The following is a 10,623-nucleotide window of genomic DNA, read 5'->3' as shown; positions in this document are numbered from 1 at the left end:
AGAGAACAAATGCGTCATTAATTTTAAAAAAATGCTCCTCTCTCCTAATTCTCTAAGTTTTTAACAAATAAAGCAGTGACAATAATATGAGATCATGGACAATTAAAACAAAACAAAACACTTATTTAGATCATAGCCTTGTTCCATGTAAGCACTGGTCTCTGATTTAGGAATCCTGAGTCCTCATTTAGGCCAATAACTAACTAGATAGACATCATTCCTAGGACTCATGAATATTTTACCTTGGACCTAGTTTGCTCAATGTGAAAAGAAAATACTAGATTTTTTCTTTTTCTTTTTTTTTTTTTTAGGCTAGGCACCTCTTGGTTGACCTCACGGATTGCAAGAACCTTGTCAGCTTACAATACCTTAATTTTTAATTTTTTATGCCTACAACACCTGGTCTTCCTAGGTGGTCTCCCATCCAAGTACTAATCAGGCCCGACTCTGCTTAGCTTCCAAAATCAGGTGAGATCGGGCTTGTTCAGGGTAGCATGGTTGTAGACACGAAATACTAGATTAACTCTAAGTGACATCACGTGGTATAGTGGAAAGCACATAGACTTTGAAGACAGGTTTTCATTTAAACCTTTTTCTAACAAGTATTAGTTTCATGAACTAGAATGGATTTTTCACTATTTCAGCATAAATTTCCTCATCTGTAAAATGTGGCTAATGTATATCTATCATTGAGAGAAGTAAATTAAAATAAAATATTTGATTATAGTGCATATGTAATGGATTTTCATTATTTACCATTACACTTGCTCTTATTATTATTCTTTCCAGGTCATACAATAATAATAACAATAATAGCAAACATATATAACAATTACTATGTTCCAAGTTCTATATTAGCAATTTACATACATTATCATTTAATTCTCATGATAACCCAATGAAGTACTATTATACCCAATGTGCAAATGAGAGAACCAGGAGTACAAAAACAAGTAAATTATCCAAGTTCACTCAATTGGCAAGTGGCAAAACTAGGACTTGCATACTCAGGATCTAGAGTTTATGCTCTTAGTTATTATGCTTTGTTGACAACCATGAAACAATGCCATTTACCATAAATTGTGATAAACATTGTTTTTATTTTTAATTATACACTGTACATTTGAAAAGAATTTGAATATAAGTTAAGAGACCTGGCTTTTCGATTCAGCTTGTCAATCACTAGCTATAGCATGTAATCACTTGGACTCATTCTTTAAAATAATAAATCATAATGATACCTACCCTCTCAACTTCACAACTCCATTTAAATAAAATGAGAAAGAAGATATGTAAAATGAGTTTGTGGGTTTTAAGTCAATATTCAAATTATGGAATTTGTATCCGTAATTATGAAGTCAAAGTATATAACTCAGACATTAAGTAAGTAAATAATAAATAGCCCTCATTTCCTCCTTCATTGTTATAATCCTATCAGTAACACTGATACAAACAAGTTGATTACATAGGTGTGTGGGAAATGAACATGTATTTAGCATCTAGATTTTGTGTTATCTCATTTAATAGTCATAAGAATGTTGTGAGGCCTGTACTGTTCATTTAAAGAAGATCACATGCCAAAGTGAACTAACTAGGAAGGGAAAGACTCAAGATTTACACTCATATCCCTGCAGTTTACACAAACTATCTGCCACCAGGTAAGGGGCAGAACCAGAAGAAGACTATGGTATTGAACCTAACTTTGAAAAATCTTTTCAAGAGCAGACTGGCATAAAATTTTGCCCATTAAAGTGGGGTTGACTATATTTTCTTATAACAGTTTTTATAAGAGTTGGATGTTTCTCATTTTACATCATGAGCAATAACAAAATAAAACAAAAATGTTCCATAAATTGTCAGTATGCTTCTAACCCAGAAATTTTATGGAATTGATTTCTCAGTCCTTTCTAATACTTACTACATTTTATTTGATACCATTACACTAAAGGAAGGAAGACATAGGGAGCACATTTAGCAAAAAGAGGTTGAGAGAGTGGAGTAACAGTGAGAAAGAAAAAAAAGTTAGATGAAACAAAAAATAAAAGAGAATATGCACATGATCGGATCAGTTGAAGTTGGGGCAAAAAGCAATTATTTATCTTTTGATTTTTTTTCAGAGGCTTGAAATGCTTTTAGACTCTAACATTGTGTGACTGTGGAGGTGTAAGAAGAGAGACAAGTTGTAATAGGTACAAATTGTAAATAAGACTCATTTGCCTTTCCCCTTCATTATTAAGCAGTTTTGATAATTATGAAAGTTATTTGAATTAAATAGTGAGTTTCTTGTTTAGGGACATGTACTTCAAAGAATATCTTACGATAATGAAAAATAGAGTCAACTGATTCTTTGAAATGCATTGAATTAAATAGTGAGTTTCTTGTTTAGGGACATGTACTTCAAAGAATATCTTACGATAATGAAAAATAGAGTCAACTGATTCTTTGAAATGCATTGAATATAGTCCCTGTTTCAACCTGGTTCTTATTTGATTTTTAAAGAACTTTACAAATTAATGAAAAATTTCAAGCTACATTTTAGGTCCAATTTGTAGTTCAAGAAACTGCCATAAAAAAACTGCCACCTACTTTGTAAAAATGTTTATGTTCATTACTTTTGGCAAAAATATTCTGGTACACCTCTGAATCACCAGCAAATACATGAAGTCTACTATCAAGTATAATTTAAAATATACGAGATGCAATCAAGGAAGGAACAAAAAGGCATAAGTGAAGATTTTGGAAAATTGAAATTCAAAATTCTGGAGAACACGACACACAGATGAGGAAAGACTGGCTTGTTTGGCACCTATCTGTGCATAGCTCATCTCAGAAGCACCAGGTTCTGGATCTTTGGCACCTACACTAATTCAAAAGTCTTCTTGATTATGGACTGAATTGTTTAGGAGTAACTTCATTACTAGTAGGATAAACCAGATGATATCACTAATATTTGAAAAATTTTAACTGGCAACATAGTTAATTCCATACTCCACACACTGGATAGGGTTAAGACTGTATATAGAAAGTATCTTTGATTCTAGCTTGGAGGGCATGTGAAGACAGAGGCAAGAACAACTTACACCTACTCAAAATAGAAAAGTATTACGTTAATGTATTAAAAGAAGATGCATTATCTAGGAAAAGGTGAGACACTATTTTTCCCTATTGTATAAAAAAAGAAACAATTCAATTTGAGGATTCTTTATGTAAGAATGAAACTAAAAATCATGACACTTAAAACACATTTGCTGAGGTTTCACTGAGTCTATGTCGACCACGGCATGTTTTTAAGAAGCACTGATTAGTTATTATGGTTTATTTAAATCAAGTCTATTTCCCTTACAAAAATGTGCATATTCTAACTTAATTTTAGATGGCTGGCCTGTAGGAACCAGAAAAGAGAATGTAATTGTTCCATGGTACCATTAAGTGACCAGAAGCAACCATCGGCCAAAACACACTTTTGCTTTAGGAAATGTGCTTCAGCAAGATACTACAGCATATCCAATCCCATTGCAAGACTTGGGACGAAGGTTTTGCTTTCTTTCAGAGTCTTGTCCTACTTAAAAAGTGTAATTGAAGAGACAAGCTGCCAAGTTGCAAGTCCCAATAAAACAGTTATACCACTCAAACAAAATGTGCTTAAGTATTAGGAATGACTTTTAGCTTTAATCCTCCAAAAGGATGCTAAAATCATGATTTATGGAAAACATGAGAAATGTTATGCAAGGCAAAATATGCTACTTTGATTATTACAGACATAATACGTGAGTTAATTTTTACTTTGAAAGCTTCACACAGCACATTCTGCATTGACTACTTTAAATTTCAGCCATCTTTGCATATCAGCTCTCAGGATTATGGTCATTTGTGCAGATTAGGTCTGTCTTCCCTAGATAAGTGTCTCAGGTAATTTGAAGCACAAGGGGAAAATGTAGTGCATTTGATGGTCTGAAAGTAGGAAACATCTTTTGCCCAATTAATTAATGCCTTTCTTTTAAATTTCCTAATTAAGATTTGTCTTATGTTCTCACCCATGTGGGCTTCAATGGGCAGCTTCAAGATATTTTTCCCAGGTGTGTTTAGAAAGAAACACATCTGTGGAGAAAGCTGTACATTTTGCTAAATGAATACCAGGTAAATATTTGTATCTGAGATAAAAGTGTCCTGGCTAGGACCCTGGTCTTGTAGCAAATGGACTTGAGTTGCAGTCCCCCAACTCTACTTGCTAATTGTTTAAACTTTCTAAACCATAATTCACTCCTTTTGAGAGATTATCAATAGTAACACCTTTGCAGAATTTTTATAAAGAATAAATGAAATTTTAAATGTAAAATGATTAGTATGGTACCTGGTCCATAGAAATATATATTGTTATTTTTATTGTTCTTGTTCTTGTTGTTATTTAGATTCCTTAGGGCTGCTCTCTTCCCTTCATAAGGAAAAAGCAAACTCTTCCAGAGAGATAGACAAAGGAAGGTTGAACAGAATTTTTAATGATTGAGAATTTATCGCAAATGAGCTGTTTTAAACATAATGAAAGTGTTTAAATCAGAAGAAATTGAGTTTTAGTTTGTTGGAAAACAAGTTTTCCCCACTACCTCATGAGATAGAAGGAGAGGATAGAGGAGTGCTAAAGCATTGTTTTACTTTAGTCACACCTTGAAGTTTACCCTTCTTAAATCTGTGTCCTCTCCTTTTATGTTAAGGAAATTTTGTGTCATTTTTTCAGAAAATATTTACAGTCATTCTGTATATTTACTTGACAATTTTATGTGCAGTACAAAGTGGCCTCACATGTGATTTCAGAGGTTGCATTCCAGTTAGGGAATAAGACATGCACATACTCTCACCCAAATTAGAGTATAAAAGGAAAGAAGAATAAAATTAATACAAAAGAAGTGCCAACAACAAAAACCAATAGGAAACAAATGATTCAAACAACTTAAATGTTCATAAAAAGTAAACTATGTTTTCATTTTAATTTTTTAAAAAAAGTTTTAGTGCAGAAAGTGATGCAGGACTGGCTACATGGTTTGGGGGGCCAGAACAAAACAAAAAGGTGATCTTATTCCAAAAATTATTTAGAATTTTAAGATGTCAACAAAGGAGATTGAAACCAAGATAGACCCTTCTGAGTAAAAGCTCCTGTGCAACTGCCCATGCCTCACACACATTAAGTAGGCCCAGCATTGAGCAGAATTCAGAAATTACAATAAGGCTAGAGAAATAAGCCAAAGTGGAAGGTGAAATGAGGACTTTCAGGAAGGGAAATATGACAGTTTGGGTCCTTCAGGAAGCAGATACTTAGTGTTAGGTGTAGAAAACTTTTGTTGTTTGTTTGTTTATTTGTTTAGAGAGGGGAGGAAGAGATAATACCTGTGAAAGATAAAGTGAAAGCAAGCAAGAGAAAGCAGGAGTAAGCAGGGCAGTCCTTGATATTGTGAAGAAAATCTAACACCTGTGGAAGAAAAGAGGCTAGAAAATTGGGCAAGAAAAGACCCAGACTGTAATCAGATCTGACAAAATCTCAGCCAAAACTGATGGAGCATTCCAAAGCATGTTGCCTATTAGAGGGGTCACAAGTTCGTTAGAAATGGCCAAGCCTTTTGTAGCTGTGCCATGCTTAGTCATTGGCTGGGAGTGTCCCAGGAAAAGTGTGGCATTGACTCAATGCTGTGGTGGGTACTAGTTGTGCTCTACTTGGAAGCTGTCAACTAACTTCTGTCCTTGCAACTAAATAGCAAGTACTACTTGAAAGGAGATATGAACAGGACACCTCTTATAACCATCACAGAGAGCAGCATTGGTACTTTTCTAAATGGAGGAGACTTAAAGAAGGAATCCAAGCTTAAAACCTTGTTTCAACTCTAAAACAAAACAAAACAAAACAAAAAACAAAAAAAATCCTTTTATTTATCCATTACTTTAGGATTTTCAGATCACTTTCACATTCATATCTCTAGCTTCACCATAAAATTATTTTTTGCCAGAGTGTTTATAAGTAAATGCATCAGTCTGAGGTTATTCTATGACTCTGTTCTAAATTTCCCAGCAGGGAGAGTAAAAATGCTGGGATAGGGCTCTAATTTATTCGGAGTATTGTTTGCCATTTCTCTTATCAAATTGTACTGTCTTGAAGATTCCTTTTACACAAATTATGTATACCAGAAAATTTCAGCTGGAAAGTGATTTAGAAATTGCCCAATATATTCTTTTTAAAAAATGCTGCTATTCCTCTTTTTTACCTTATAATTAAAGGATCAATCTTGTGGATGAAAATAATTTAAAGGTTATAGAATACATTCATTCAGTCATTTAATCATGCATTTATTGTGATCTTGTGTGCATCAGGCACTGTTCTAGAAACTCAAGATAAAATAGTGAAAAATCGTACACAGTCTCTGACTTCTAGTAGTGGCTTTTACACTTTCATTTGTATAATAAGTGTTGTAGACTCTATTAAAATGAGGATCCCTTGACTTAAAGTCTAGAGATTTTATTTAGTAAATCCGATACTTGACCCATAAATCTGTAGTTTTTAGAAATTTTGATGAATATAGCTCTCAGAGATATTAAAAGATAAACTAAGGCATATTAAAAAGTTTAAAAGAATTTATTTAAGCAAAAATCAACTCAAATCAGGCAGTGATAAACCAAAGGTGAGTGTTCTGCTCATAGGAGCCAGGGGTAAGAGTTTTATAGAAAAAATACAGAAGCAAAGAAACAAAATTATTTGACTGGCTATAGCCTAAGCCTAGTTGGTTGTTTGTGACTAGTTGTCTTTAGCTTTTTGATTTTGTAACCTTGAGGCATTTACAGGCTTAGGTTTTGATTTGTTTACCTAGGGCCATCAGTCTAATGGTCTCCTTTTTTAATTAATTTAACAAAGAATTGTTTGAAGACTCATTACTGTTGATGGAAGGAGAAACATATTTAATAGCAATTCAGTTAATACTATATGTGTGGTAGGCTGAATAATGCCCCCCAAAGATATTCATATCTTAATCCCTGGAACCTGTGTGTATGTCATTTTACATGACAAAAAGGGCTTTGCAAGTGCAATTAAGGATCTTGAGAAAGAAAGATTATTTTGGATTATTCGGGTGCACCCAATGTAATCACAAAGGTTTTTATAGGTGGATAACTATAGTGTCAGAGTCAGAAAAGGAAAGGTGTGATGACAGAAGCTGAGGGTCAGAGTCAGAGAGGGATTTGAAGATGTACACTACTGGCTTTGAAGGAGGAGGAAGAAGCCAGGAGCCAAGAATGCAACTGGCTTCCAAAAGATTAGGAACTGATTATCTTTAGCCTCCAGAGGGCCTGTAGCCCTTGCCAACACCTTAATTTTAGCACAATAAGACTCATTTCAGATTTCTGACCTCCATTACTGTAAAATTATATACTTGTATTATTTTAAGCCACTGAATTTGTGGTAATTTGTTTCAGCAGCAGTAGGAAATGAATATATAATATAACGGAAATATTTAAAGAAGAATGAGGCCATGGAGAACAGAATACTTAATTCTGATTTCAGAGAACTCGAAATGCTTATATTTTGCATATGCGGGATGAATGGAATTAAGGAATTTCAATAATCAAGAAATTGAAAACATTAAATTTAGAGGGAGTTAAAGTTTTGCAGGAATACAAAATAGTGCAAAAACATTCCAAATAGAGGAAACTTTTATAGAAAATGAAAGAGAGAACAAGCAGGGCACTTTGGATAATTGTAAAAAGTTTAATTAGCAGGGGCATAGTATGCATGCAAATAAGGCACAAAAAGTCATCAGAAGTCAAATTAAGAAAGATGTAAATAATGTATTATATATATATTTTTTTATTTTATCCTGAAGTGGCTAGTATTGAAAGATTTTAAACTTCAGCAAAACAAGATCATAGTTGTGTTATGATTATGGACTGTGGAAACCATCTGGATAATGATCGAAATAGAATAAATTATTCTGAAGCTTTCCAGGTGAAAAATGTAGCTGAACTAAGACATCTTTCATTAGGATTAAGAGAAACAGGTTAAATTTACACCTTCAGAGACTAAGAACTCCAATATCATGATGAACTATCCCCTCCCTACACAAAGAAACAAAACAACTCGTTCTCAACTATAAAGTACAAAACTTACGTTTGTGCTAAATTTTAACTTTATTTCCAGGTTTTCTGATTGCAAAATTCAGGACACATTGATCAACCCTGGACTTTGCTGTGTGTGTGTGTGTGTGTGTGTGTGTGTGTGTGTGTGTGCGTGCGTGCACACATACGCGCACAATCAGGTACATTTGCTTGACGTGCATACACATTTGCTTTTAGCTGTTGCTTTAAAGATGGGATAAAGATTTTTGTTTGTTTGTTTCAGTTTCCTATCTAAAGGTACACCAGGTCAAATGAGTCAGATTAAAGATTGTCCACAGGATTTTAAATCTAATATTATAATTTGATGAAAACACTTTCAGTGTAAGGGTGAGAACAGTCAGATTGCATTGAACTGAGAAAAAATTGAGGTGCGTTGAAATGATAAGGTCTACCTTGAGAGAGATATTGACCTTGAAGAGACACAGGTTAACAGCAGAATAGTAAAGAAGGGGGAGTTAAAAAAGTAGCCATACCAGTAAGTCATTTCTATTGTTTCTGATCTGGCCTTTCAGCTTGTGGAGGTAAGAGTTGAGAAGCAGGATAAAAGACGAAGAAGATAAAGCACTGGAAGGTCATAACAGTGTACTTATCTTTTTTTTTCTTTTGTAATAAATCCCAGCTGAGGAGAGATGTGTTCCCAGAGTAAAAAAATAAAATATCTTCTTATGCAGCCAAGTACTACTCCAAATACATTCTCCCCATACTTTCTCAACTACCACACGCACACACATAGGCACACACACCCCAAGAGAAAGATAAATGTGCTTATGAAAATCATAAAAACAAATAGAAAAGTAAATAAAATAATCTATTATAGAGAATATGGTAAATGTGAAAGAAAGAAAAAGAGGAGATCCAACATTTACATAATCATACCTGAATAGAAAATATGAAATAGAAAAATAATGCTCAAATATTCTGGGAAGAAAACTGTCTTGACATAAGGAAAGACAAGTAAATAAACACTAAGCCTAAGTTTACAATAAAGCTTATCTTAACATAATGAAAAAACTTCACCAATGGGTAAAAACAGATTTTTAAAGAGTCAGTTATGAGAAAGAAGAAAATTTGTCATCAAATTTATTCACAGTATTATTCAATATCAAAAGTTAATGGAAAATATAATACAATGTTCTTATATAAAGAGTGATCTTGTGATTTTATACCTAGCTAAGATGTTTTTTCAAGATAGTAGGGAGCATATCATTAAACATTTACTAATTCAGCATATAAAAGTATCCATGAACCCATCTTAAAAACAGCCCAATAATTAATAAAAATAAAGAACTCAAGAATAAGAAACAATATTAAAATCTTAGTGGCAAATATTGATTTTTAATATGTAACAAAGGAAAAAATCTAGAAGAATTACGGTAAAAGAACCAAATGTAAATATTGTAATTCTGACATTTGTAAAATCAGTAATATAATTATAAAAGTTGAAATTCTAGTGACAGTGGAATTTTAGAAAATAAGTGTAATAATGTCATCATTTAGAATAGGAAATACAGACTGTCTAGTACAAAAGATGTTAAAATTTGGGGAAAATTCTTAATTTTAAAAATAAATATTTTATTTTATTATTTTATATATATTTTTAGATGAGGCAACCGTTGGTTGATCTCACAGATTGTAAGTACCTTGTCGGTTTACAATCCCTTATTTTTTTTGTTTTTTATGCCTACAGCACCTGGTCTTCCTAGGTGGTCTCCCATCCAAGTACTAACCAGGCCAGACCCTGCTTAGCTTCTGAGATCAGAGAAGATTGGGCCTGTTCAGGGTGGCATGGCCATAGACATTTTATTTAATTTAAAGAAGAAAATATATTCATTATAATTTCTCTAATTTTACAGTAATTAATATTTTCATTCATTAAAAATATTCAAAGTACAGCAATTTTTCCAGGTATGTTTTTTTCTTGTTGAAGTACTAAAATAATGCATTTAATTTTTTTGAACATCAATTATAGTATAATTTTACTCTCCCAAACTATCTTTATCACTATCTTTCACTCACACTAAACATGCATAAACACACCAATTATCCAGGAAAATTATTATCAAATGTTATATTGATGGGTTATGGGTTTTAGGAAATTTATTTTAGTATTATTTAAAACTTTTATAGTTAACATATATAAAAGAAAAAGTATGGTTATCATTTTTAAGATATACAGACCTTTTTGTGAAATTACCTCGTACATTGCCTAAGTTATTAGAAGCTATTATTAATTTCCCTTACCATTTTCTTTATCCTTGTGGTTTTTAATCTTGTTTATCTTCTTTACTTTTTTTTCATTAATACATTTTCTTATCCCTGAATGGCTCCACTAACTGTAAGTACATAGAATATAGTGGCTAGAATACTGTATTTTCGAAATTCAAAAAAGTATAATAATTAAAAGCGATAGGTACTCTTTTATAGGTAATAATGAGAAATGCATATGTATAGAAATAGACACAAATGTGTATTTTG

General features: G+C 32.6%; 2 pseudogenes; both read right to left on the bottom strand.

Moving 5' to 3' along the window:
- Positions 1 to 387: 387 nt before the first annotated feature.
- On the bottom strand, positions 388 to 506 carry LOC120617163 (uncharacterized; annotated as a pseudogene).
- Positions 507 to 9,826: 9,320 nt separating this feature from the next.
- On the bottom strand, positions 9,827 to 9,945 carry LOC120617183 (uncharacterized; annotated as a pseudogene).
- Between the last annotated feature and the right edge of the window lie 678 nt (positions 9,946 to 10,623).

Source organism: Pteropus medius, unplaced genomic scaffold (genome assembly GCF_902729225.1).
Source record: "Pteropus medius unplaced genomic scaffold, Ma_sr-lr_union100, whole genome shotgun sequence".
Taxonomy (NCBI): domain Eukaryota; kingdom Metazoa; phylum Chordata; class Mammalia; order Chiroptera; family Pteropodidae; genus Pteropus; species Pteropus medius.
This window is presented reverse-complemented; position numbering and strand designations above follow the sequence as displayed.